Source organism: Triticum dicoccoides, chromosome 2A (genome assembly GCF_002162155.2).
Source record: "Triticum dicoccoides isolate Atlit2015 ecotype Zavitan chromosome 2A, WEW_v2.0, whole genome shotgun sequence".
In the NCBI taxonomy this organism is placed as follows: domain Eukaryota; kingdom Viridiplantae; phylum Streptophyta; class Magnoliopsida; order Poales; family Poaceae; genus Triticum; species Triticum dicoccoides.
Window position 1 is genome coordinate 651,882,700 of NC_041382.1, and position 27,161 is coordinate 651,909,860.

The window sequence follows — 27,161 nt, forward strand, 5'->3', positions numbered from 1 at the left end:
TCCAACGTATCTACTTTTCCAAACACTTTTGCCCTTGTTTTGGACTCTAACTTTCATGATTTGAATGGAACTAACCCAGACTGACGATGTTTTCAGCAGAATTACCATGGTGTTATTTATGTGCAGGAGCAAACATTCTCGGAATGACCTGAAACTTCACGGAGCCACTTTTTAGAAAATAAGAAAAATACCTACAAAAGATGAAGGCTAGGGGGGCCACCACCTCTCCACGAGGGTGGGGGCGCGCCCCCTGTTGCCTCTCCGACGCCAACTCCAACTCCATATATTGTTTTTCGGGGAGAAAAAAATCAGAGAGAAGAAATCATCGCATTTTACGATACGGAGCCGCCGCCAAGCCCTAAAACCTCTCGGGAGGGCTGATCTGGAGTCCGTTCGGGGCTCCGGAGAGGGGAATCCGTCGCCATCATCATCATCAACCATCCTTCATCACCAATTTCATGATGCTCACTGCCGTGCGTGAGTAATTCCATCGTAGGCTTGCTGGACGGTGATGGGTTGGATGAGATCTGTCATGTAATCGAGTTAGTTTTGTTAGGGTTTGATCCCTAGTGTCCACTATGTTCTGAGATTGATGTTGCTATGACTTTGCTATGCTTAATGCTTGTCACTAGGGCCCGAGTGCCATGATTTCAGATCTGAACCTATTATGTTTTCATCAATATATGAGTGTTCTTGATCCTATCTTGCAAGTCTATAGTCACCTACTATGTGTTATGATCCGGCAACCCCGAAGTGACAATAATTGGGACCACTCCCGGTGATGACCGTAGTTTGAGGAGTTCATGTATTCACTATGTGTTAATGCTTTGGTCCGGTACTCTATTAAAAGGAGGCCTTAATATCCCTTAGTTTCCGCTAGGACCACGCTGCCACGGGAGGTTAGGACAAAAGATGTCATGCAAGTTCTTTTCCATAAGCACGTATGACTATATTTGGAATACATGCCTACATTATATCAACGAACTGGAGCTAGTTCTGTGTCACCCTAGGTTATGACTGTTACATGATGAACCGCATCCTACATAATTCTCTATCACCGATCCATTGCCTACAAGCTTTTCATATGTTGTTCTCCGCTTATTTACTTTTCCGTTGCTATTGCTATCATCACTAGAAAATACCAAAAACATTACTTTTACTACTGTTACCTTTTGTTACCATTATCACTACTATCATATTACTTTGCTACTAAACACTTTGCTGCAGATATTAAGTTTCCAGGTGTGATTGAATTGACAACTCAGCTGCTAATACTTGAGAATATTATTTGGCTCCCCTTGTGTCGAATCAATAAATTTGGGTTGAATACTCTACCCTCGAAAACTGTTGCGATCCCCTATACTTGTGGGTTATCAAGACTATTTTCTGGCGCCGTTGCCGGGGAGCATAGCTCTATTCTTTGAGTTACTTGGGATATATATCTGCTTATCATTATGAAGAACTTGAGAGATCTAAAACCAAGATCTATCCCTCAACTATGAGGGGAGGTAAGGAACTGCCATCTAGCTCTGCACTTGATTCACCTTCTATTATGAGTAAGTTTGTGACACCTACACCTGCTTCTGCTATTCGTTCTGATATGTCGCATGTTATTGATGATGCCACTTCTGCTATGCATGATACTTATGATGAAACTACCTCTATGCCTGATACTACTATGCCACTTAGTGATTTTCTTGATGAACAACTTGCTAGGGCTAGAGAGATTGAAAATATTGAATCTGATGATACTGATGAAAGTGATGATGAAGAATCACTTGTTATTCCTAAGGGTTATGTCTTTAATCAAGAAGCTTCTTTAGCTATTTTAGCTTGCCAAGATAGAAATGAACTCAAAAGATTATTAGCTAAATGGAGTAAGCAATCTCTAAATGATAGAATGAAACCTGACCCTGCTTTTGCTACTTCACCTATCTTTGTTGCTGATAAGGATTATGAATTCTCTGTTGATCCTGATATAATTACTTTGGTTGAATCTGATCCTTTTCATGGTTATGAATCTGAAACTGTTGTGGCACATCTTACTAAATTGAATGATATAGCCACCCTGTTCACTAAAGATGAGAGAACTTGTTACTTTTACATCCTTAAAATATTTCCGTTCTCATTAAAGGGTGATGCTAAGATATGGTTTAATTCTCTTGATCCTGGTTGTGTGCGTAGTCCCCAGGATATGATTTATTACTTCTCTGCTAAATATTTCCCTGCTCATAAGAAACAAGCTGCTTTAAGGGATATATATAATTTTGTGCAAATTGAAGAAGAGAGTCTCCCACAAGCTTGGGGGAGGCTTCTCCAATTACTTAATGCTTTGCCTGATCATCCTCTTCAGAAAAATGAAATACTTGATATCTTTTATAATGGACTAACCGATGCCTCCAGAGATTACCTGGATAGTTGTGCTGGTTCTGTTTTCAGGGAAAGAACACCGGATGAAGCTGAAATTCTATTGAATAATATGTTGACAAATGAAAATAATTGGACACCTCAGGAGCCAATTCCTGAGCCTATTCCTAAACCAACTATGAAGAAGAGGGGTATTCTATTTCTCAGTCCTGAAGATATGCAAGAGGCAAAGAAATCTATGAAAGAAAAATGTATTAAAGCTGAAGATGTTAAGCATTTACCTTCTATTGAAGAAATACATGGTCTTAATTTACTGCCTGTTGAAGAAACATATAATCCTAATCCTTTACCTATTGAAGAAACTCATGGTCTTGATAACCCGACACAGGTAGTAAAGGTAAATTCTCTCTATAGATATGATAAAGCTGAAATCCCATTTACTAAATTTGCTAGCCCATGCTTAGATGAGTTTGATAAATTTATGGCTAAGCAAGAAGACTTTAATGCTTATTTTGGTAGACAATTGAAATACAATTCAAATATGCTTGAACACTTGGGTGATTATATGGCTAATGTTAAAGGTAAACTTAAACTTATTAGTAAACATGCTTCTACGGCTACCACTCAAGTAGAACAAGTACTTAAAGCTCAAAATGATTTGCTCAATGAATTGAATAGTAAAGATAATGATAATGCTGTTAGAGTGGCTACTAGAACTGGTAGAATGACTCGGGAATCTTTGTATCCTAAAGGCCACCCTAAGAGAATTGAGCAAGATTCTCAGAGAAATAATATAGATGCATCTAGTCCTTCTAAAAGGAAGAAAAAGAAAAATGATAGGACTTTGCATGCTTCTAGTGATCCTATTGTTGAAACACCTGAGAATCCAAATGATATTTCTATTTCTGATGCTGAAACACAATCTGGTAATGAACCTGAAACTAGTGATAATGCTAATAATAATGTTCATGATGATTCTCAACCTAGTAATGATAATGACATAGAAATTGAACCTGGTGTTGATCTTGATAACCCACAATCAAAGAATCAACATTATGATAAAAAAGATTTTGTTGCTAGGAAACATGGTAAAGAAAGAGAGCCTTGGGTTCAGAAATCCATTCCTTTTCCTCCCAAACCATCCAAGAAAAAGGATGATGAGGATTTTGAGCGCTTTGCTGAAATGATTAGACCTATCTTTTTGCGTATGCGATTAACTGATATGCTCAAAACCAATCCTTATGCTAAGTATATGAAAGATATTATTACAAATAAAAGAAAGATACCGGAAGCTGAATTTTCCCCATGCTTGCTAATTATACTTTTAAGGGTGGAATACCAAAGAAACTTGGAGATCCAGGAGTACCCACTATACCATGCTCCATTAAAAGAACCTATGTTAAAACTGCTTTATGTGATCTTGGAGCCGTTGTTAGTGTTATGCCTCTCTCTTTATATCGTAGACTTGATTTGAATAAGTTGATACCTACTGAAATATCTTTGCAAATGGATGATAAATCAACTGCTATACCTGTCGGTATTTGTGACGATGTGCCTGTTGTAGTTGCAAACGTTACTATTTTAACGGACTTTGTTATTCTTGATATTCCCGAGGACGATATTATGTCTATTATTCTTGGAAGACCCTTTTTGAATACTACAGGAGCTGTTATTGATTGCACTAAAGGCAATGTCACTTTTCATGTTAATGGTAATGAGCATACGGTACACTTTCCGAGGAAACAACCTCAAGTTCACAGTATCAATTCTATTGGAAAAATGCCATCGATTATATTTGGAGGTTTTGAATTTCCTCTTCCCACTGTCAAGAAGAAATATGATATTATTATTATTGGGGATGTGCGTATCCCCATTGAGGTAACATAGTGTTATTCAAAATTTCTCCGGTACCATGTTATTCAGAATGAGTTCGTTAACAAGACTTGATCAACCTTGTTAGTGGATTCCTTTTGATGATCATGAGATGGATGAAACTAGAAGGCACAACCTTCTGTACCCCACTTTTACTTTCTATTACTTATATTAAATAAAATGAAAATAAATATTTTTCTGTCTGTTATCTGATTATCCGTGCAATATAAAAATACCTCGAAAATAAAAGTTCTCCAAATGCCCTGAAATTTAAATATGATTTTTTCTAGAATATTTGAGAATATTTGGCACTGAGAACACAACAGGGGGGGTCAACCACCTGCCCACGAGGGTGGAGGGCACGTCCCCTGCCTCGTGGGCCCATGGTGGCCCTCCTCCACTTATTCCTGCACCCACACACTTCATCTTCCTCCCACAAACACGAATATCTAGCTCAAGCACGAGTTCTAGCTCATCTTGCTGCCATTTTCGATCTCCTTGCTCAAAGCACCTCTCACAAAACTGCTTGGGGAGATTGTTCCTTGGTATGTGACTCCTCCATTGGTCCAATTAGTTTTTGTTCTAGTGCTTTATTCATTGCAAATTTTTGCTGCTTAGGTGACCCCGTTCTTGAGCTTGCATGTCAAATTTATATGATCAAAAGTAGTTTTGATGCATGATATAGGCCCTAGGCACTTGTAGGAGTAGTTGCTATCAATATTATTGAGTTTGGTTTACTTTTATTTTGAAGTTACTAAAAATTTCAGATTTTTTCAGAAAATGATGAGGAGACTTTTGAGGGGCTCATTGAGCCAAAGCTCGAAGGAAAAGGCACCAAAGTCTAAGTATAATCTGCCTCGCACCGCGGAGGTTCGCGCATGTGAATGGCCTTCCGATGATTTCTTGAGAGCAGCCGGGATTTATGAAGATTTTCATGAATTGGCTCAGAATGCAGGCCTCGCCTCTTTCCTCCATGACCAATGGGATCAGTATCTCTTACTCACAAATACCTTTGTGCAAAATTTTCATTTCCATTCTAGGAACTCACCACCTACGGTGGAGTTTCATTTATATGATGAGCATAAGGAGATGTCACTTTATGATTTTTGTAGGATTTGTTTAGTCCCTTTTGAGGGCAAGACAGAAGAACCACATCATGATGATGTGGAGGGGTTTATTGATACTATCACTATAGGGGAAACAAGGAAGGTTTCCGATGCACGAATCACTAGCATACATTTTCCTGTTTTACGCTATTTTGCATTATTTGCTAGTCGCTGTTTAATTGGCCGCGGAAACTATGGAAACCTTAGTATCCCTGATATTATTATTTTGCTCCAAGGTTTATACAGTGATAACACTTTTAGTATGGGCGGCATTATTGCCAAACGGTTAAGTCTGAACCATACAAAGGGCCCCATCTTTGGAGGCATCTATGCTTCACGCCTAGCTGCACATTTTAACATACCTATTAGGCATTATGAGAAGGAAGAAAAGGTGCTGCCTCGTGTTTATTTAGATTTTAAAAGTATGGTGGCACATGATTTTATTGTTAAGAATAGGGAAGGAGAGCTTAAATATCAATTGTTCTTTAATAAACATCATCCTGAGACTATTACCCTGCCTGCTCCTTCTTTGTTTGATTTATCTGTAGGCACGTACCTTGTTCCATTGAAGGCTATTCATGCCTACTAGAACCCTGCACCAGCTGAGGAGCCAGAGCCGAAACCACAAATTGATCCTTCACGACAGTCTAATTACCAGTGGGATCCGGAGATGATTGTCAGTCAGTGGCAATCGGAGTCTTCCTCTTCTTCTTCACAGTACGACCCCAACTACTATTATGGATGTCCGCCAGGCCAGCCATGGCCATAGACCAACTTAGGCCAAAAGCCTGAGCTTGGGGGAGTACATATTTCCCACCGACATTACATTTATGTTCACACACTCATTGCTAGATGTCGGTGCTCATACTTTTTCATTGTATCATCCATGCTAGTTTATTTTCCTTTTTATGCTTTCTTCTTGTGTATTTAATAAACCTTAAGAAAAACCAAAAAAAATAGTTGTAACTTTTAGTTAGTTTAATTTCAATGCTTGTAGTAGTAATTAAAAGGAAACCCAAAAAGATTTCTTATTCTTCTTTTGCTTGTTGGGAGCTTTCCCGTGTAAATAGTTTTATTTCTTTTCTTTTCTTTGGGGGTCGATAAGAGAAGACCATAATTAAATTGTTGAAGTGGCTCTTATATGCATTATTGTTGATCTAACAAAAGAGCCCATATTGCCTTGTCTTCTCCTGTTTATTGAATGCTTGCAGATTCCAGCTTAGTCCAATGCACATGCACTATTATTATTATTATCCACATCGTTCGGTCGTGCAAGTGAAATGCAATTATAACGATATATGATGGACTGGCTGAGATGAGAAAAGCTGGTATGAACTCAACCTCTTTTGTTTTTGTAAATATGATTAGCTCATCGTTCATGATTCAGCCTATTATGAATAAACATGTTTGCAATGACAACTAGAGATCATAGTTTCTTGCGCCATGCTTGATTAGCTATGAGTTATAATGGTTTACCTTACGTTCCAACATGCTATTAAAATGGTTATGATGTGGTATGATAGGGTGGTATCCTCCTCTAAATGATTTAAGTGACTGGACTTGACACATGTTCACGCATGTAGTTGAAACAAAATCAACATAGCCTTCACGATATTTATGTTCATGGTGGATTATATCCTACTCATGCTTGCATTCGGTGTTGATTAATTTTAATGCATGATTAATGACTGTTGTCGCTCTCTAGCTGGTCACTTCCCAGTCTTTTGCTAGCCTTCACCTGTACTAAGCGGGAATACTGCTTGTGCATCCAAACTCCTTAAACCCCAAAGTTATTCCACATGAGTCCACTATCCTGCCTATATACGGTATCTACATGCCGTTCCAAGTAAATTTGTATGTGCCAAACTCTAAACCTTTAAATAATATGCTATTTTGTATGCTCGAATAGCTCATGTATCAACTAGGGCTGCCTGTATCTTCCATGTTAGGCGGGTTATTCTCAAGATGAGTGGACTCCGCTCCTCACTCACGAGATAAATGGCTGGTCACCGGGATGCCCAGTCCCATGCTTTATGCAGACTAAATCAAAATAATTGCAAACAGAACTCCCCCTGGGACTCTTGTTAGTTGGAGGCACTCGTTGTTTCGAGCAAGCCATGGATTGATGCTTGTTGGTGGAAGGGGGAGTATAAACTTTACCATTCTGCTTGAGAACCGCCTATAATGTGTGTAGCATGAAAGATATCGCCATATCTTGGTTGTTATGTTGACAATGAAAGTATACCGCTCAAAATATTATTCACCTCTGTTTCAAAACCGAGCTCTGGCACCTCTACAAATCCCTGCTTCCCTCTGCGAAGGGCCTATCTATTTACTTTTATGCTGAGTCATCATCCTCTTATTAAAAAGCACCAGTTGGAGAGCACCGCTGTCATTTGCATTCATTACTGTTAGTTTACATTGAGTATGACTTGACTGGATCTCTTTTACCATGAATTACAATGTCTAATCAGTCCTTGGTCTTTAAAGGTGCTCTGCATTTATGTTTTGCGATCTCAGAAAGGGCTAGCGAGATACCATCTTGTTATATCATATTATGATTGTTTTGAGAAAGTGTTGTCATCCGGGATTTATTATTATGGCTCGCTAGTTGATTATGCCATTGATATGAGTAAACTTGAGACCTATGCGTTATTGTGAATGTGGTTAGTTATAATCTTTGCTGAAAACTTGAATGCTGGCTTTACATATTTACAACAACAAGAGCAAACAGAGTTTGTAAAAGTTTTTCTTTATCACTTTTAGTTTATCAACTGAATTGCTTGAGGACAAGCAAAGGTTTAAGCTTGGGGGAGTTGATACGTCTCCAACGTATCTACTTTTCCAAACACTTTTGCCCTAGTTTTGGACTCTAACTTGCATGATTTGAATGGAACTAACCCGGACTGACGCTGTTTTTAGCAGAATTACCATGGTGTTATTTATGTGTAGGAGCAAACGTTCTCGGAATGACTTGAAACTTCACGGAGCCACTTTTCTGAAAATAAGAAAAATACCTGCAAAATATGAAGGCCAGGGGGCCCACCACCTCTCCACGAGGGTGGGGGCGCGCCCCCTACCTCGTGGGCCCCCTGTTGCCTCTCCGGCGCCAACTCCAACTCCATATATTGTGCTTTGGGGAGAAAAAATCAGAGAGAAGAAATCATCGTGTTTTACGATACGGAGCCGCCGCCAAGCCCTAAAACCTCTCGAGAGGGCTGATCTGGAGTCCGTTCGGGGCTCCGGAGAGGGGAATCCTTCGCCATCGTCAACATCAACCATCCTCCATCACCAATTTCATAATGCTCACCGCCGTGTGTGAGTAATTCCTGTTGGGTTTCGTAGTAATTTCAAAAAATTTCCTACGCACACGCAAGATCATGGTGATGCATTGCAACGAGAGGGGAGAGTGTTGTCTACGTACCCTCGTAGACCGAAGCGGAAGCGTTGACGCAACATAGAGGAAGTAGTCGTACGTCTTCCCGATCCGACCGATCCAAGCACCGTTACTCCGGCACCTCCGAGTTCTTAGCACGCGTACAGCTCGATGACGCTCCCCGGGCTCCGATCCAGCAAAGCTTCGGGGATGAGTTCCGTCAGCACAACGGCGTGGTGACGATGATGATGTACTACCGACGTAGGGCTTCGCCTAAGCACTACAACGATATGACCGAGGTGGAATATGGTGGAATGGGGCACCGCACACGGCTAAGGAACGATCACGTTGATCAATTGTGTGTTCTAGGGTGCCCCCTTGCCTCCGTATATAAAGTATCCAAGGGGGAGGGGTTCGGCCGGCCCTATGGAGGCGCAGGAGGAGTCCTACTCCTACCGGGAGTAGGACTCCCCCCCTTTTCCTAGTCCAAATAGGATTGGTGGAGAAGAGAGGGAAAGAGGGGGGCGCCGCTCCTCCCTCCTTGTCTAATTCGGACTAGGGGGAGAGGGGGCGAGCGGCCTGCCCTGGCAGCCCCTTTCTCTTCTCCACTTTAGGCCCATAAGGCCCATTAACCCCCCGGGGGGTTCCGGTAACCCCTCGGTGCTCCGGTTTTATCCGATACTTCTCCGAAACCCTTCCGGTGTCCGAATATAGTCATCCAATATATCAATCTTTATGTCTCGACCATTTCGAGACTCCTCGTCATGTCCGTGATCACATCCGGGACTCCGAACTAACTTCGGTACATCAAAATGCATAAACTCATAATAACTGTCATCGTAAAGTTAAGCGTGCGGACCCTACTGTTCGAGAACAATGTAGACATGACTGAGACAAATCTCCGGTCAATAACCAATAGCGGAACCTGGATGCCCATATTGGCTCCTACATATTCTACGAAGATCTTTATCGGTCAGACCGCATAACAACATACGTTGTTCCCTTTGTCATCGGTATGTTACTTGCCCGAGATTCGATCATCGGTATCCAATACCTAGTTCAATCTCGTTACCGGCAAGTCTCTTTACTCGTTCTGTAATACATCATCTCACAACTAACTCATTAGTTGTAATGCTTGCAAGGCTTATGTGATGTGCATTACCGAGAGGGCCCAGAGATACCTCTCCGACAATCGGAGTGACAAATCCTATTCTCGAAATACGCCAACCCAACATCTACCTTTGGAGACACCTGTAGAGCTCCTTTATAATCACCTAGTTACGTTGTGACGTTTGGTAGCACACAAAGTGTTCCTCCGGCAAACGGGAGTTGCATAATCTCATAGTCATAGGAACATGTATAAGTCATGAAGAAAGCAATAGCAACATACTAAACGATCGGGTGCTAAGCTAATGGAATGGGTCATGTCAATCAGATAATTCACCTAATGATGTGATCCCGTTAATCAAATAACAACTCTTTGTTCATGGTTAGGAAACATAACCATCTTTGATTAATGAGCTAGTCAAGTAGAGGCATACTAGTGACACTAAGTTTGTCTATGTATTCACACATGTATTATGTTTCCGTTAATACAATTCTAGCATGAATAATAAACATTTGTCATGATATAAGGAAATAAACAATAACTTTATTATTGCCTCTAGGGCATATTTCCTTCAGTCTCCCACTTGCACTAGAGTCAATAATCTAGATTACACAGTAATGATTTTAACACCCATGGAGCTTTGGTGCTGATCATGTTTTGCTCGTGGAAGAGGCTTAGTCAACGGGTCTGCAACATTCAGATCCGTATGTATCTTGCAAATCTCTATGTCTCCCACCTGGACTAGATCCCGGATGGGATTGAAGCGTCTCTTGATGTGCTTGGTTCTCTTGTGAAATCTGGATTCCTTTGCCAAGGCAATTGCACCAGTATTGTCACAAAAGATTTTCATTGGACCTGATGCACTAGGTATGACACCTAGATCGGATATGAACTCCTTCATCCAGACTCCTTCATTTGCTGCTTCCGAAGCAGCTATGTACTCTGCTTCACATGTAGATCACGCTACGACGCTTTGTTTGGAACTGCATCAACTGACAGCTCCATCGTTTAATGTAAACACGTATCCGGTTTGCGATTTAGAATCGTCCGGATCAGTGTCAAAGCTTGCATCAATGTAACCATTTACAATGAGCTCTTTGTCACCTCCATATACGAGAAACATATCCTTAGTCCTTTTCAGGTATTTCAGGATGTTCTTGACCGCTGTCCAGTGATCCACTCCTGGATTACTTTGGTACCTCCCTGCTAAGCTTATAGCAAGGCACACATCAGGTCTGGTACACAACATTGCATACATGATAGAGCCTATGGCTGAAGCATAGGGAACATCTTTCATTTTCTCTCTATCTTCTGCAGTGGTCGGGCATTGAGTCTGACTCAACTTCACACCTTGTAACACAGGCAAGAACCCTTTCTTTGCTTGATCCATTTTGAACTTTTTCAAAAATCTTGTCAAGGTATGTGCTTTGTGAAAGTCCAGTTAAGCGTCTTGATCTATCTCTACAGATCTTTATGCCTAATATGTAAGCAGCTTCACCGAGGTCTTTCATTGAAAAACTCTTATTCAAGTATCCCTTTATGCTATCCAGAAATTCTATATCATTTCCAATCAGTAATATGTCATCCACATATAATATCAGAAATGCTACAGAGCTCCCACTCACTTTCTTGTAAATACAGGCTTCTCTGAAAGTCTGTATAAAACCAAATGCTTTGATCACACTATCAAAGCGTTTATTCCAACTCCGAGAGGCTTGCACCAGTCCATAAATGGATCGCTGGAGCTTGCACACTTTGTTAGCTCCCTTTGGATCGACAAAACCTTCCGGTTGCATCATATACAACTATTCTTCCAGAAATCCATTCAGGAATGTAGTTTTGACATCCATCTGCCAAATTTCATAATCATAAAATGCGGCAATTGCTAACATGATTCGGACAGACTTAAGCATCGCTACGGGTGAGAAGGTCTCATCGTAGTCAACCCCTTGAACTTGTCGAAAACCTTTTGCGACAAGTCGAGCTTTGTAGACAGTAATATTACTGTCAGCGTCAATCTTCTTCTTGAAGATCCATTTATTCTCAATTGCTTGCCGATCATCGGGCAAGTCAACCAAAGTCCATACTTTGTTCTCATACATGGATCCCATCTCAGATTTCATGGCTTCAAGCCATTTTGCGGAATCTGGGCTCACCATCGCTTCTTCATAGTTTGTAGGTTCATCATGATCTAGTAGCATGACTTCCAGAACTGGATTACCGTACCACTCTGGTTGATCTACGAGGTTCAGTAGTATCTTGTCCTGCAGTTTCATGATCATTATCATCAACTTCCTCACTTGTTGGTGTAGGTGTCGCAGAAACAGTTTTCTGTGATGTACTACTTTCCAATAAGGGAGCAGGTACAGTTACCTCGTCAAGTTCTACTTTCCTCCCACTCACTTCTTTCGAGAGAAACTCCTTCTCCAGTTTCCGAATTTAGCAACAAAAGTCTTGCCTTCGGATCTGTGATAGAAGGTGTATCCAATAGTTTCCTTTGGATATCCTATGAAGACACATTTCTCCGATTTGGGTTCGAGCTTATCAGGTTGAAGCTTTTTCACATAAGCATCGCAGCCCCAAACTTTCAGAAACGACAACTTTGGTTTCTTGCCAAACCACAGTTCATAAGGCGTCGTCTCAACGGATTTTGATGGTGCCCTATTTAACGTGAATGCGGCCGTCTCTAGAGCGTATCCCCAAAACAATAGCGGTAAATCAGTAAGAGACATCATAGATCGCACCATATCTAGTAAAGTACGATTACGACGTTCGGACACACCATTACGCTGTGGTGTTCCGGGTGGCGTGAGTTGCGAAACTATTCCACAATTTTTCAAATGTACACCAAACTCGTAACTCAAATATTCTCCTCCACGATCAGATCGTAGAAACTTTATTTTCTTGTTACGATGATTTTCAACTTCACTCTGAAATTCTTCGAACTTTTCAAATGTTTCAGACTTATGTTTCATTAAGTAGATATACCCATATCTGCTTAAGTCATCTGTGAAGGTGAGAAAATAACGATATCTGCCACGAGCCTCAATATTCATCGGACCACATACATCTGTATGTATGATTTCCAACAAATCTGTTGCTCTCTCCATAGTACCGGAGAACGGTGTTTTAGTCATCTTGCCCATGAGGCACGGTTCGCAAGTACCAAGTGATTCCTAATCAAGTGGTTCCAAAAGTCCATCAGTATGGAGTTTCTTCATGCGCTTTACACCGATATGACCTAAACGGCAGTGCCACAAATAAGTTGCCCTTTCATTATCAACTCTGCATCTTTTGGCTTCTACATTATGAATATGTGTATCACTACTATCGAGATTCAACAAGAATAGACCACTCTTCAAGGGTGCATGACCATAAAAGATATTACTCATATAAATAGAACAACCATTATTCTCTGATTTAAATGAATAACCGTCTCGCATTAAACAAGATCCAGATATAATGTTCATGCTCAACGCTGGAACCAAATAACAATTATTTAGGTCTAATACTAATCCCGAAGGTAGATGTAGAGGTAGCGTGCCGACTGCGATCACATCGACTTTGGAACCGTTTCCCACGCGCATCGTCACCTCGTCCTTAGCCAATCTTCGCTTAATCCGTAGTCCCTGTTTCGAGTTGCAAATATTAGCAACAGAACCAGTATCAAATACCCAGGTGCTACTGCGAGCATTAGTAAGGTACACATCAATAACATGTATATCACATATACCTTTGTTCACCTTGCCATCCTTCTTATCCGCCAAATACTTGGGGCAGTTCCGCTTCCAGTGACCAGTCTGCTTGCAGTAGAAGCACTCAGTTTCAGGCTTAGGTCCAGACTTGGGTTTCTTCTCTTGAGCAGCAACTTGCTTGCCGTTCTTCTTGAAGTTCCCCTTCTTCTTCCCTTTGCCCTTTTTCTTGAAACTAGTGGTCTTGTTTACCATCAACACTTGATGCTCCTTTTTGATTTCTACCTCCGCAGCTTTCAGCATTGCGAAGAGCTCAGGAATAGTCTTGTTCATCCCTTGCATATTATAGTTCATCACAAAGCTCTTGTAGCTTGGTGGCAGTGATTGGAGAATTCTGTCAATGATGCAATTATCTGGAAGATTAACTCCCAATTGAATCAAGTGATAATTATACCCAGACATTTTGAGTATATGCTCACTGACAGAACTATTCTCCTCCATCTTGCAGCTATAGAACTTATTGGAGACTTCATATCTCTCAATCCAGGCATTTGCTTGAAATATTAACTTCAATTCCTGGAACATCTCATATGCTCCATGACGTTCAAAACGTCGTTGAAGTCCCGATTCTAAGCCGTAAAGCATGGCACACTGAACTATCGAGTAGTCATCAGCTTTGCTCTGCCAGACGTTCATAACATCTGGTGTTGCTCCAGCAGCAGGCCTGGCACCTAGCGGTGCATCCAGGACGTAATTCTTCTGTGCAGCAATGAGGATAATCCTCAAGTTACGGACCCAGTCCGTGTAATTGCTACCATCATCTTTCAACTTTTCTTTCTCAAGGAACGCATTAAAATTCAACGGAACAACAGCACGAGCCATCTATCTACAATAAAACATAAACAAGCAAGATACTATCAGGTACTAAGTTCATGATAAATTTAAGTTCAATTAATCAAATTACTTAAGAACTCCCACTTAGATAGACATCCCTCTAATCCTCTAAGTGATCACGTGAACCAAATCAACTAAACCATGTCCGATCTTCACGTCAGATGGAGTAGTTTCATTGGTGAACATCACTATGTTGATCATATCTACTGTATGATTCACGCTCGACCTTTCGGTCTCCGTGTTCCTAGGCCATATCTGTATATGCTTGGCTCGTCAAGTATAACCTGAGTATTCCGCGTGTGCAACTATTTTGCACCCGTTGTATTTGAACGTAGAGCCTATCACACCCGATCATCACGTGGTGTCTCAGCACGAAGAACTTTCGCAACGATGCATACTCAGGGAGAACACTTCTTGATAATTAGTGAGAGATCATCTTATAATGCTACCGTCAATCAAAGCAAGATAAGATGCATAAAAGATAAACATCACATGCAATCAATATAAGTGATATGATATGGCCATCATCATCTTGTGCCTGTGATCTCCATCTCCGAAGCACCGTCATGTTCACCATCGTCACCGGCGCGACACCTTGATCTCCATCGTAGCATCGTTGTCGTCTCGCCAATCTCATGCTTCCACGACTATCGCTACCGCTTAGTGATAAAGTAAAGCATTACATCGCGATTGCATTGCATACAATAAAGCGACAACCATATGGCTCCTGCCAGTTGCCGATAACTCGGTTACAAAACATGATCATCTCATACAATAAAATTCAGCATCATGTCTTGACCATATCACATCACAACATGCCCTGCAAAAACAAGTTAGACGTCCTCTACTTTGTTGTTGCAAGTTTTACGTGGCTGCTACGGGCTTAAGCAAGAACCAATCTCACCTATGCATCAAAACCACAACGATAGTTTGTCAATTTGACTCCGTTTTAACCTTCGCAAGGACAGGGCGTAGCCACACTCGGTTCAAGTAAAGTTGGAGAAACAGTCACCCACAAGCCACCTATGTGCAAAGCACGTCGGGGGAACCGGTCTCGCGTAAGCGTACGCGTAATGTCGGTCCGGGCCGCTTCATCCAACAATACTGCCGAACCAAAGTATGACATGCTGGTAGGCAGTATGACTTATATCGCCCACAACTCACTTGTGTTCTACTCGTGCATATAACATCAAACCATAAAACCTAGGCTCGGATGCCACTGTTGGGTTTCGTAGTAATTTCAAAAAATTTCCTACGTACACGCAAGATCATGGTGATGCATTGCAACGAGAGGGGAGAGTGTTGTCTAAGTACCCTCGTAGACCGAAGTGGAAGCGTTGACGCAACGTAGAGGAAGTAGTTGTACGTCTTCCCGATCCGACCGATCCAAGCACCGTTACTCCGGCACCTCCGAGTTCTTAGCACACGTACAGCTCGATGACGCTCCCCGGGCTCCGATCTAGCAAAGCTTCAGGGATGAGTTCCGTCAGCACAACGGTGTGGTGACGATGATGATGTACTACCGACGCAGGGCTTCGCCTAAGCACTACAACGATATGATCGAGGTGGAATATGGTGGAAGGGGGCACCGCACACGGCTAAGGAACGATCACGTTGATCAATTGTGTGTTCTAGGGTGCCCCCTTGCCTCCGTATATAAAGGATCCAAGGGGGAGGGGTTCGGTTGGCCCTATGGAGGCGCAGGAGGAGTCCTACTCCTACCGGGAGTAGGACTCCCCCCCTTTTCCTAGTCCAAATAGGATTGGTGGAGAAGAGAGGGAAAGAGGGGGGGCGCCGCCCCTTCCTCCTTGTCCAATTCGGACTAGGGGGAGAGGGGGCGCGCGCTCTGCCCTGGCAGCCCCTTTCTCTTCTCCACTTTAGGCCCATAAGGCCCATTAACCCCCCGGGGGGTTCCGGTAACCCCCCGGTGCTCCGGTTTTATCCGATACTTCTCCGGAACCCTTCCGGTGTCCGAATATAGTCATCCAATATATCAATCTTTATGTCTCGACCATTTCGAGACTCCTCGTCATGTCCGTGATCACATCCGGGACTCCGAACGAACTTCGGTACATCAAAATGCATAAAATCATAATAACTGTCATCGTAACGTTAAGCGTGCGGACCCTACGGTTCGAGAACAATGTAGACATGACTGAGACAAATCTCCGGTCAATAACCAATAGCGGGACCTGGATGCCCATATTGGCTCCTACATATTCTACGAAGATCTTTATCGGTCAGACCGCATAACAACATACGTTGTTCCCTTTGTCATCGGTATGTTACTTGCCCGAGATTCGATCGTCGGTATCCAATACCTAGTTCAATCTCGTTACCGGCAAGTCTCTTTACTCATTCTGTAATACATCATCTCACAACTAACTCATTAGTTGTAATGCTTGCAAGGCTTATGTGATGTGCATTACCGAGAGGGCCCAGAGATACCTCTCCGACAATCGGAGTGACAAATCCTATTCTCGAAATACGCCAACCCAACATCTACCTTTGGAGACACCTGTAGAGCTCCTTTATAATCACCCAGTTACGTTGTGACGTTTGGTAGCACACAAAGTGTTCCTCCGGCAAACGGGAGTTGCATAATCTCATAGTCATAGGAACATGTATAAGTCATGAAGAAAGCAATAGCAACATACTAAACGATCGGGTGCTAAGCTAATGGAATGGGTCATGTCAATCAGATCATTCACCTAATGATGTGATCCCGTTAATCAAATAACAACTCTTTGTTCATGGTTAGGAAACATAACCATCTTTGATTAACGAGCTAGTCAAGTAGAGGCATACTAGTGACACTAAGTTTGTCTATGTATTCACACATGTATTATGTTTCCGGTTAATACAATTCTAGCATGAATAATAAACATTTATCATGATATAAGGAAATAAATAATAACTTTATTATTGCCTCTAGGGCATATTTCCTTCAATTCCATCGTAGGCTTGCTGGACGGTGATGGGTTGGATGGGATCTATCATGTAATCGAGTTAGTTTTGTTAGGGTTTGATCCCTAGTGTCCACTATGTTCTGAGATTGATGTTGCTATGACTTTGCTATGCTTAATGCTTGTCACTAGGGCCCGAGTGCCATGATTTCAGATCTGAACCTATTATGTTTTCATCAATTTATGAGTGTTCTTGGTCCTATCTTGCAAGTCTATAGTCACCTACTATGTGTTATGATCCGGCAACCCCGAAGTGACAATAATCGGAACCACTCCCAGCGATGACCGTAGTTTGAAGAGTTCATGTATTCACTATGTGTTAATGCTTTGGTCCGGTACTCTATTAAAAGGAGGCCTTAATATCCCTTAGTTTCCGCTAGGACCACGCTGCCACGGGAGGGTAGGACAAAAGATGACATGCAAGTTCTTTTCCATAAGCACGTATGACTATATTCGGAATACATGCCTACATTATATCAACGAACTGGAGCTAGTTCTGTGTCACCCTAGGTTATGACTGTTACATGATGAACCGCATCCGGCATAATTCTCTATCACCGATCCATTGCCTACGAGCTTTTCATATATTGTTCTCCGCTTATTTACTTTTCCGTTGCTATTGCTATCATCACTACAAAATACCAAAAACATTACTTTTACTATTGTTACCTTTTGTTACCGTTATCACTACTATCATATTACTTTGCTACTAAACACTTTGCTGCAGATATTAAGTTTTCAGGTGTGGTTGAATTGACAACTCAGCTGTTAATACTTGAGAATATTCTTTGGCTCCCCTTGTGTCGAATCAATAAATTTGGGTTGAATACTCTACCCTCGAAAACTGTTGCGATCCCCTATACTTGTAGGTTATCAGCGACACTTGTGGATGTCATCTTCTCCCTGAAGGCATTGTATTGTCCTTGACCCCGGGCACCAGCGGAAACCTTAGGTCCGCTTCCTCAGAACCGGGCGGCGGCATTGCGTCGTCGTCCCTTCCTTGGAATCGTTGTCTTGGTGCCCATGTGTCTACTGGAGTGGAACCTGGTGTTGGTTGTTTCGGTGGTCTTGTGAAGCTTTGGGCAGCGTGGTGTTCTATTCGATATTGGTTGCCGCTAGGGCATGGGCCTTCAAGGTGCTATGACCATCATTGTCGAGACCTCTTGGATGACTCTTCCTCTAGTTTGGTCTTTTCCAGTTGTCCGCCTGCCTATCTCTTAGGCGCAAGCGAGGGTGGAGGGTGATGAATCAGTCTGGCCTGGAGTTTCCGTTGTGCTTCCAAGAGCATCGATCGTGACACGGCCTTGCACTCTATGTCCTACCTCTTTGGCTTGAGTTGGACTAGGCGAGTTTTGTCTCGTTGTAATTGTGGCTGGACTGTGGTGTGCCGCAAGGCATTGTATGAACTGTCTTGTTTCTTCTTCTATGTTACTGATACACCTCTTCATTGTGTATCCTTAAAAAATAGCTCTTCAAACTTCTCAGAGCATCTTCAATAACAGACCAAAACAAGTTTTATATGTGGAAAGAGATGATTTTTGGTCTTCGATACTTTTTCACTTTCACCGGCAGGCTAAAAACATGAGACTAGGAATTTGACCTTCTTCTTCTACCACACATATTTGCCCATATGCTTTATAATATCAAACTCATGTCAAGAATGATGGCAGCATCTTTCACATGGCCTTTGTATCAATTGCATGTTGGATGCCAGTACATTCACCTCCAGTGAATGCAATCAACTGAGCCGAGCCTCCCCGAAAATCCTTGTTCTTTGTTCATCTCCAAAGGCCTCTGATTATCCTGAGTATTGGATGCTCTAAAATATTGTGGTCCAAACACTTCAACCACCGCCTTAGCAACTTTACGCACTTGATGGAAGTGCTCTAATGTAGGGCAAAGTCCTAGGCTTGTCATAATCTTCAGAATTTGAAGTTGGCAAGGAGAAAATCGAAACACAAGAATTCAAGAGGAATAACACTAAGGAACATGGTTCACATCACAACCTCTCACAAATATCCAAAGTACGAGACACATCAAGATCCACAACCCAAAAAACTAACAAGGAAACAAGGTAAAGTTCTTCCCAAATCTCTACGATATGATGGTCTTTGGTGAACCACAAGGGTTCTTCTCCTTGCGGAGGCCTTGATCACCAAAGGAGAGGATAGACATAGTTGGCCCACAACTGAGTCATAGTTGGCCGACCTAGCTCGGGGCTTCACCCGTGCACTTAGTTTTTTTTCTTGTTTGTGTTTTTTGTTTCGATTTTCGATTTAGTTTTTCTTTACTTGTTTATATTTATTTCCTTTCCATTTTGTATTTATTTTATTTTTTGGGTATATTCTTTTGGATTTTGTTATTCTCTTGTTTTTTTGGTTTTCCAGAAAATATTATTTCTTTATTTTATTTTTGAAATTTCAAATAATGTATGTGCATTGATTTTTCTGAATTTCCTAAAATGGTCCCCTTTTTAAAACTTGTCACAACTTTAGAATGTTTGTGTTTTCAATAAATTTTTGAGTATTTAAAAAAAATATCCACTTAAAAAATTGTTCAAAATTTCAAAATAGTTCTAGCTTACAGAAAAATCAATGATTAAAGATATTCACATTTTAGAAAATGTTCAATATTTTTTTATAGAAAGACTGTAAGGGAACTCCTACAGTATAGTTGGTGCAACAAACCCAAATTACAAGTATCATGCCTTGAACCTGGGTGAGTGGGAAGGCATCAACCCCTCCCCACCGCTAGGCTATGCCTTAGTCTGCAATGTTCAAAACTGTTCTTTTTTAATGAAGAGTAAATAATTATTAATACATAGTGAAAAAATATGTAATATAGGATGGGGATTTTTTGAAAACACACTAAACATTTTAGTAATATACCTTGAACATTTCTTTAATATTTACTAGACAATTTTATAATAAACAGTGAGCTTTTTAGTGTATGATGAAGATATTTACGGTATACACTAAACTAGTTTTAAACTCATACTGAAAAACTTAGAAAATTATATATTATTATATTTTAGTAGAGTTTAAAAAAAATCAAGAACTTCATTTTAAATGTGAACATTTTTTTCAAATGTGAGAATACTTATTTATCTACTCTTTCTTTTGGTAATTTTGCATATATTTATCAATTTCATGAACATTTTTAGAAAATAATATCTTTTATAAAAATCTAAAATATTGATTCAAATTAGTGAACATTTTTTGAAATCCAGGAACATATACTGAATTAGTTAACATTTTGTTCAAACACCGAAAGTTTGAAGAAATTCAAAACATTTTTCAAAATAGAAAAGAAAAAAAACTCGCACCAGAATTAGGCGCTCCATTAGGTCTTGTACAATGCAAGGTGCTTAGGGAAGGTGCTTAGAGAAATAAACCAAATTTTCCTTAAGCACGAATGCTTATTTGTATAGGGTAGATGCTTAAATAGGCGTCTCTCCTGTAGAAACAAGCACCGGTGCTTCAGAAAAACCCGATTTATTTTTCTAAGTACCACCCTAAGCACCTAGCATTGTACAAGGCCTTACGGCTCGTCAGGCGTTGCCTCACAAGCTGACAAGGAGGTCTCCTCCACGGCTTTGTGGGCGCCGCTATGCCTCGCTTGACGCGAGACAGTACGAGGTCTCGCTTCTTTTTTATCCTTTTATATTTTTATTTTAAAATGTTGCTTATATTTCAAAAAATGTATGTTTTAGAAAAGTTAATCATGTATTTAATATATATATATATATATATATATATATATATATATTAGAAAAGTCAATCCTGTATTTAAAAATGTTAAACATATGTACATATAAAAATGTTTCTAATGTATACAAAAATGTACAATGTGTATGTAAAAGTAGACATAAAAATACATGTTTTGAAAATTATTAATCATTTATTTTCAAAATTGTTTAAAATATATATACAAAATGTTCTTGACATATATGCAAAATATATAATGTGTATAAAAAAGGTAAACATAAAAAATATATGAGTTGTCCTAAGTGTTAATCACGTATTCCAAAAATAATAAACTTGTATATAATAATGTTCCTGGTATACACAAAATGTATAATGTGTACGAGAAAAAGTTGACAATGAAATATATGCTTGATAAACTATAAATCATGTATTTGAAAGATGTTCAGTGTGTACACAATAATGTTTATACAATGAAAAAAATGTTACTTCTAGGTGAAAGGGATGGTTATATTGCTCATATTAATAGGCACCAAAATTCGGTTAGCTGTAGACTATCTTTGTTTGATCGTGTAGATGCTAGGACTGATGTGTGGTTAAAATCTGGCCCTGCTAATGTACTTGAACTGTGTTTAACAAATCTTCACGTAGGTTAAAAATGTTTATTGCCATGATAAATATATTAAGATGCTCCCAAAAATGACCATAAAATTTTAAAATGTTTATATAATGTAAAAAATGTTGCCATTAAAATGTTCAAAAAATGTTCCTTTTGTATTTCAACAACGTTGAACATGAGTTCAAAAAAGTGTTGATAACCATATATTAAAACAAAAAATGCATCGTGCATTTCCAAATGTTTGACCTATATCAAAAAATCGTCTCACGTGTACACTAAAAATATATTGTATGCACTGAATTACACATGTTTTAGGAAAATAAAACCGACAAAAGGAAACAAAAAAAGCCAAGGAAAACAAAAAATAGGGGAAACGTGAAAACCGATGAAAAAAGAAAAAAAACACCCACGAAAAGCGAAAAAGAAACAAAAAAACCTGATGAAAAAACAAAGAACACATGAAAACAGAAGAATAATGAGTGAGGAAATAAAGAAAACCAAATAGAAAACAAAAAAACAAACTACCAGAAAAAACTTTCAAAATCCTGAGGCGGAACCAGTACAATGACCAAACAAAACCACAAGTGTCTCGATCAAAACCGGGCGAACAGAAAGAAAACACAAAAATGGTCCAGCTCAGTAGCTACATGTGGAAGGAATGGTTCAGGCTACACGACGAAAGTGCCGTTCTACGCTCGAGCATAGATGCACTCGATATCGACTCCCTCCGTTTGTCTCGAGATGGCCAACGTACACCATACAGGCCCAGGTATATATCAGGTATCTATATTAATAAACAGGGCTTATGGCCCACGTCTGACTGCCAGACATCTTGACGCCGTTGGCCTCCATCAGAGCGGCTCAGAATTAGATAGACGATGTGGGCCGTGAGGCACGGGATTCTGGACTAACGGCAACTGGCGAGCCCATTTGGACGCAGCTACCCTATCTCAAAAAAATAAAAATAAATAAATAAATAGACGCAGCTACCAGTCTTGTCCACCTGCGCCCAAAATTAGAGCCTCACCGCTAGAGAATCCCACGAACCTCCGGCGGCCACGACGAGATGCTGCCGCCCATTCCATGCCTGGATTGCGGCGCACAGATTATCACCTGGATGGCTCAAGCCGGCGACAACGCCAGGAAGCGTTTCTACGAGTGAAGAGAGAGTTTATATAATCAGTTCGAGAACTATCAAGTATAAAGTTATCGCCCAAAAGCACCCTCCCTGTTGCTGCCCCAAGTGCTCAACTCCATTCCATCTCATGCATCGAATTCTTATCTAAATCCAAGCAATCGAACTACAAAAAATAATGACACATGCATGCATGTCTCTCATTCAGATTCAGAGTTCCTGCTTCTAAATTCACCCATTCTGTGTGCACAAGGGACAGCATGTGTTCGACCTCACTCAACTCCCAACCATACCAGGCATCATGTATTATAAAATCATCGGCTACCACAGCTTACAAACCACACGTTGTAAGCATATAATTTCTGATGCTCCCAACCATAATTTCTAGTCATGCACAATATATTTAATACATCCACGCGTGGTTCAGTCACACTTACATCTAAGACAGGTGGTGTGGATTATAGTTTAAGTCACATCCCTTGCTCAAAACACAATCCTGGATGCTAACGGATTCATTGAGAGATCACCACCACACCACAATTCAGGGGATGGTAGCTAACACTTGCCTCCAATTGTGATACGGGTTTATATGGTAACACTTGACCTCCCTGGAAACCACTACCACACCAGAACAGCCGGGAATGGGATGGTAGCTAACATTTCCTTCTAGTGTGTTATGCTTCTCGCAGCAAACTCACAACTACTAGAACCAGACTGTATATATGATAACCAAACTTCCTCCAATAGCCCATCTCATATCAGAATGGAACTACCTCAATCATGAAATCTGGCAGCTCAGCACGGTTCCCCCCTCATAGATGTCACCTTGTAAAGCAATTTCTGCTATGGCTTTCTTTACAGGTTCTCCTTTCTGCAGTTTAACATTAGTAATTCTCATTCATAATATATATAACTAGTCATTTGATGTACAGAGAGTAATCATGCTGCTTACCGGGGTCAGGGCAGTGTAGATGTATAGCCCAGTTAATTCATGAATGTAATTCAATATGTAAAGCCAGCTGTTCTCACTGCACACACCGAGTTCAAGTCAGTTATGGTCTTCAAATGCGCATGATGAGTAATTTGACAGTGCAACCGACCACAACACTCACATTTCGCAACTTGGATGCATGTTCACATTATAGATCACCCTCCATCCTTGCGCTGGAACATGCCATCCAGTGATGTTAGCATGTATATGCATCGACGCAGTCCTTCCAAGATGATGTTAGCGTTGTCCTCATGCTTGTATCGCATCTCTTCTTCAGACTCAAAATTCTTACCACGTAACTTACCACAATCTTGAAGAAAACTATCCCTCTTACCATGCTATGGTGTTAATATACGGCAATGAAAGGACATCATTCAAATTCTAACATCATAGCAGTAAAAATAAAATCTAACCACCATCATACAAACTCTCTTCGCAGAATATGAACTCTCCTCTCACCATCCACACTTTCAACTGAAAATGTTAGACATGTTATAAAGACATGTCTTCATACATTTAGCAATCATTATGTAAGCTCGCCGTGAGCAAAAGAACTTCCACACCAGCTATGTGGGGTGCAAGTTAAACAGGTCACGTCCAGACCAAAGTATAAGTTTTGCTTTACATGCATGTAACTATCGCTGAACACACATCAGGAATTTGGGGACTGCCATAGCAGCATCTGGCATGACAGCTATCACCGGCTCGAAGTATCAAAATATAACCTAGGGGTCGTCATCAAGAGTTGCATCTTCAGGATCCAACTACCTTCGCGATCACCTCTAACTTGTCAGAACTGCACCTCCGAGATCATGAAATCAGGCACCTCGGGGTAGACATGTGACCACTGATTGCGAAAAATATGTAATCAACTCCACCTAGCTTTTATGCAGTGCTTCAGATTGCCCCGCTTTGTTCATCAGATCTATCATTTTCCATGTAAACAGTATGTAAACCGTTTTCCACACAACCACATGACACAGAACATCTTTTTGTAATTAATTCTATGATTCCTACTATTTTCATTTTTTTACTTCAAAGGTGTTTCAATGTTTTATATTCAGTAAACTAAAACCAAACTTAATTGCTTTTACAAGATGGATAATCCAATCCCATTTGTTATTTCAAGTCACAGTGTCTCCACTTCAGAAGTACAATTTCAACATATTTGCTTGAAACACCAGGCTGGAGGCTAACAGTAAGAAATTCAAGACGGACACAACATACTTAATATGCCGTCATAATACAGAAGCTGCCTCTAGTTGTCAGATGTCCAGTTTACAATGGTTTCACCCAGTTGAATTATACATTCAATTATGAAAACCATTCCAAGTGTTAGTTAACACGTTACATCTACCTATGCTTCACATGTCTATTAACCACAGTTGCCTACAGCAATCCATTCTGAAAATGCAATTTTAGCTAGACCACTCAAGCACACTATTTTAAAGTGGTTAATTAGACCAATCGATTGCATTAAAAACTGTCTGTCTCAACCTTATATAGAATAGGGTTTCTAGTCTATACTCAATGGAAGGTACATGTTCAAATAGAGAAACTGACCTTTAAAACTGCCGGCAAAGTAAGCTTTCATAGAATTAAAAACTCTACTGCTGCATTGCAGCCAACGTTTTTCTAAGTTCTTTATCAGTGTACCAATCCTGTTGTAGTGTAACAATAACTACAAAACATCATTCGGTTGTATTATATATGATGACTTGATGAGTAGTCCCAATGCATCAAGAAACAGAAAAGAAATACCAAATTATGGACAGCTTGCCACATTCTATCAAATTGGTACTCCAGCCCACACTAACTCCATTACTCATAGCAACAAACCAATGTTAATATAATTATGTATTTTAATTCAGGGACATGGCTACTGGATGTGTAACCTAAATTGCAGACCTGCGCAACCTCATAATTTTTGAAGTGCAGTAGTACAATTTATTTTCCAGCTGCATTATCTATGCCATCCCCTTTCTAACGACATTTACAGCCTTAGTTCATGAAGGTTCATATGTTCATCACAGTTTATAAATTGTACCTATCCGCATTTTAACTATTTCAGAAAGTTTCTAGGCTAGCTGCTCGTCCCCGGGTAAACCAAATTCTAAGATGAACAGCTACAAGTATTATGCTAGCCCCCCTGTAACGACAATTGCATTTTGAGTTCCACAAACTCCATAGCTGATTAAGAGCATACCTTCGCATTCATCCTGGAGCTTTTGGGTCCATCTGACCAATTGACTGTTCGCATCAAATATCTTAATGCAGTAAGCACGCAACACCCAAAGCAACTCGCTCCCTTTGCACGATTTGTCAGTCATGTCTATAGTTTTCCCACAAATTCAAACACTGATGATGGAATCAAAGCAGTTTTACACCTACCGCTTATTCCACCCGAGCGCTTGCGGATTCATCTTGCCCATTGACAGCTCCTGGTCGGAGGCGAGCTCTCCCTTCTGGTCTTCTGGACGCCGCCGCGACGATCTGTGCTTCGCCGCTGGCCACCGCCGGATGCTACTGCGTCACCTCCAGCTCCGCCCGCATGCCGCCATTCGCAGCTAGAGGGGGCGGCACCAAGCTCTCCCCTACTTCCTCAATAAGAGTGGATCAAAAAAATTGGAAACTCTGTCTGTCAATCAGCTGAGCCATTCGCCTACAAACCGAGATGAGATTGTCGGAAAAGCACAGATCCACATACCTGTCGATTGGTTGCATCAAAAACTCCATTGTCCCTCACCGTCGGCGCTCCATGGATGTCTCTCGAAGTGTTCACCAACCAAATCGCACTTGGGGGTGGAGGAGGCGCTCGCCCCTGCAATGAATTCGTCCCAGCAGCCAGCGAACGGAAAGCGAACTATCCGAGCCGCGGCTCAGACGGGGTGCGCGATTCCGATCCGCCTCTCACCTCACTTTCGCGTTAAATCTTCCTATTCTACTCCGTCAACATGGCCCACTACCCACCGCGGAAGCGTACGTATTTTGCCACAGTGTGCATTTTCTGGAAAACCACAGGCGCGTGTATAAAATAATGGCCCAGATCCAGAGGGATTAACCAACGACGCTGATATCCAGCTCATCTGAGCTCGTGTGCAGTTACTCCGCGTCAGCTAGATGACCGCTATACTCACTATAAGCGAGTTATAGTCTTCGCGTGGCTTTGTTTGGTCATTTGCAAAACTGTAGAAGTGGGCTCTGTGAAACATATCCATCATGTTTTTCGTCCACACGGTGCTTGTTTTTTTTCTAGTGATTATAGTGCACCCTGTAGCTATCGGGCTGGCCCATTTTCTTCCCCGCGTCTATCGAGCGAGGCGACTTCTCC

At 40.9% G+C, this 27,161-nt stretch overlaps 1 long non-coding RNA gene across 5 annotated transcripts; it reads right to left on the reverse strand.

The window, feature by feature from the left end:
• Positions 1-23,102: 23,102 nt before the first annotated feature.
• Positions 23,103-26,779, reverse strand: LOC119355984. 5 transcript variants are annotated; one of them, XR_005171756.1, is made up of 5 exons: positions 26,538-26,779; positions 26,222-26,427; positions 23,952-26,138; positions 23,792-23,867; positions 23,103-23,710 (listed from the first exon to the last, which is right to left on the reverse strand). It is a non-coding gene; the product is annotated as an uncharacterized LOC119355984 (long non-coding RNA). The 5 variants fall into 5 exon arrangements; XR_005171754.1 differs by having other exon boundaries at positions 23,952-26,424; XR_005171752.1 differs by having other exon boundaries at positions 23,952-26,427.
• Positions 26,780-27,161: the final 382 nt, after the last annotated feature.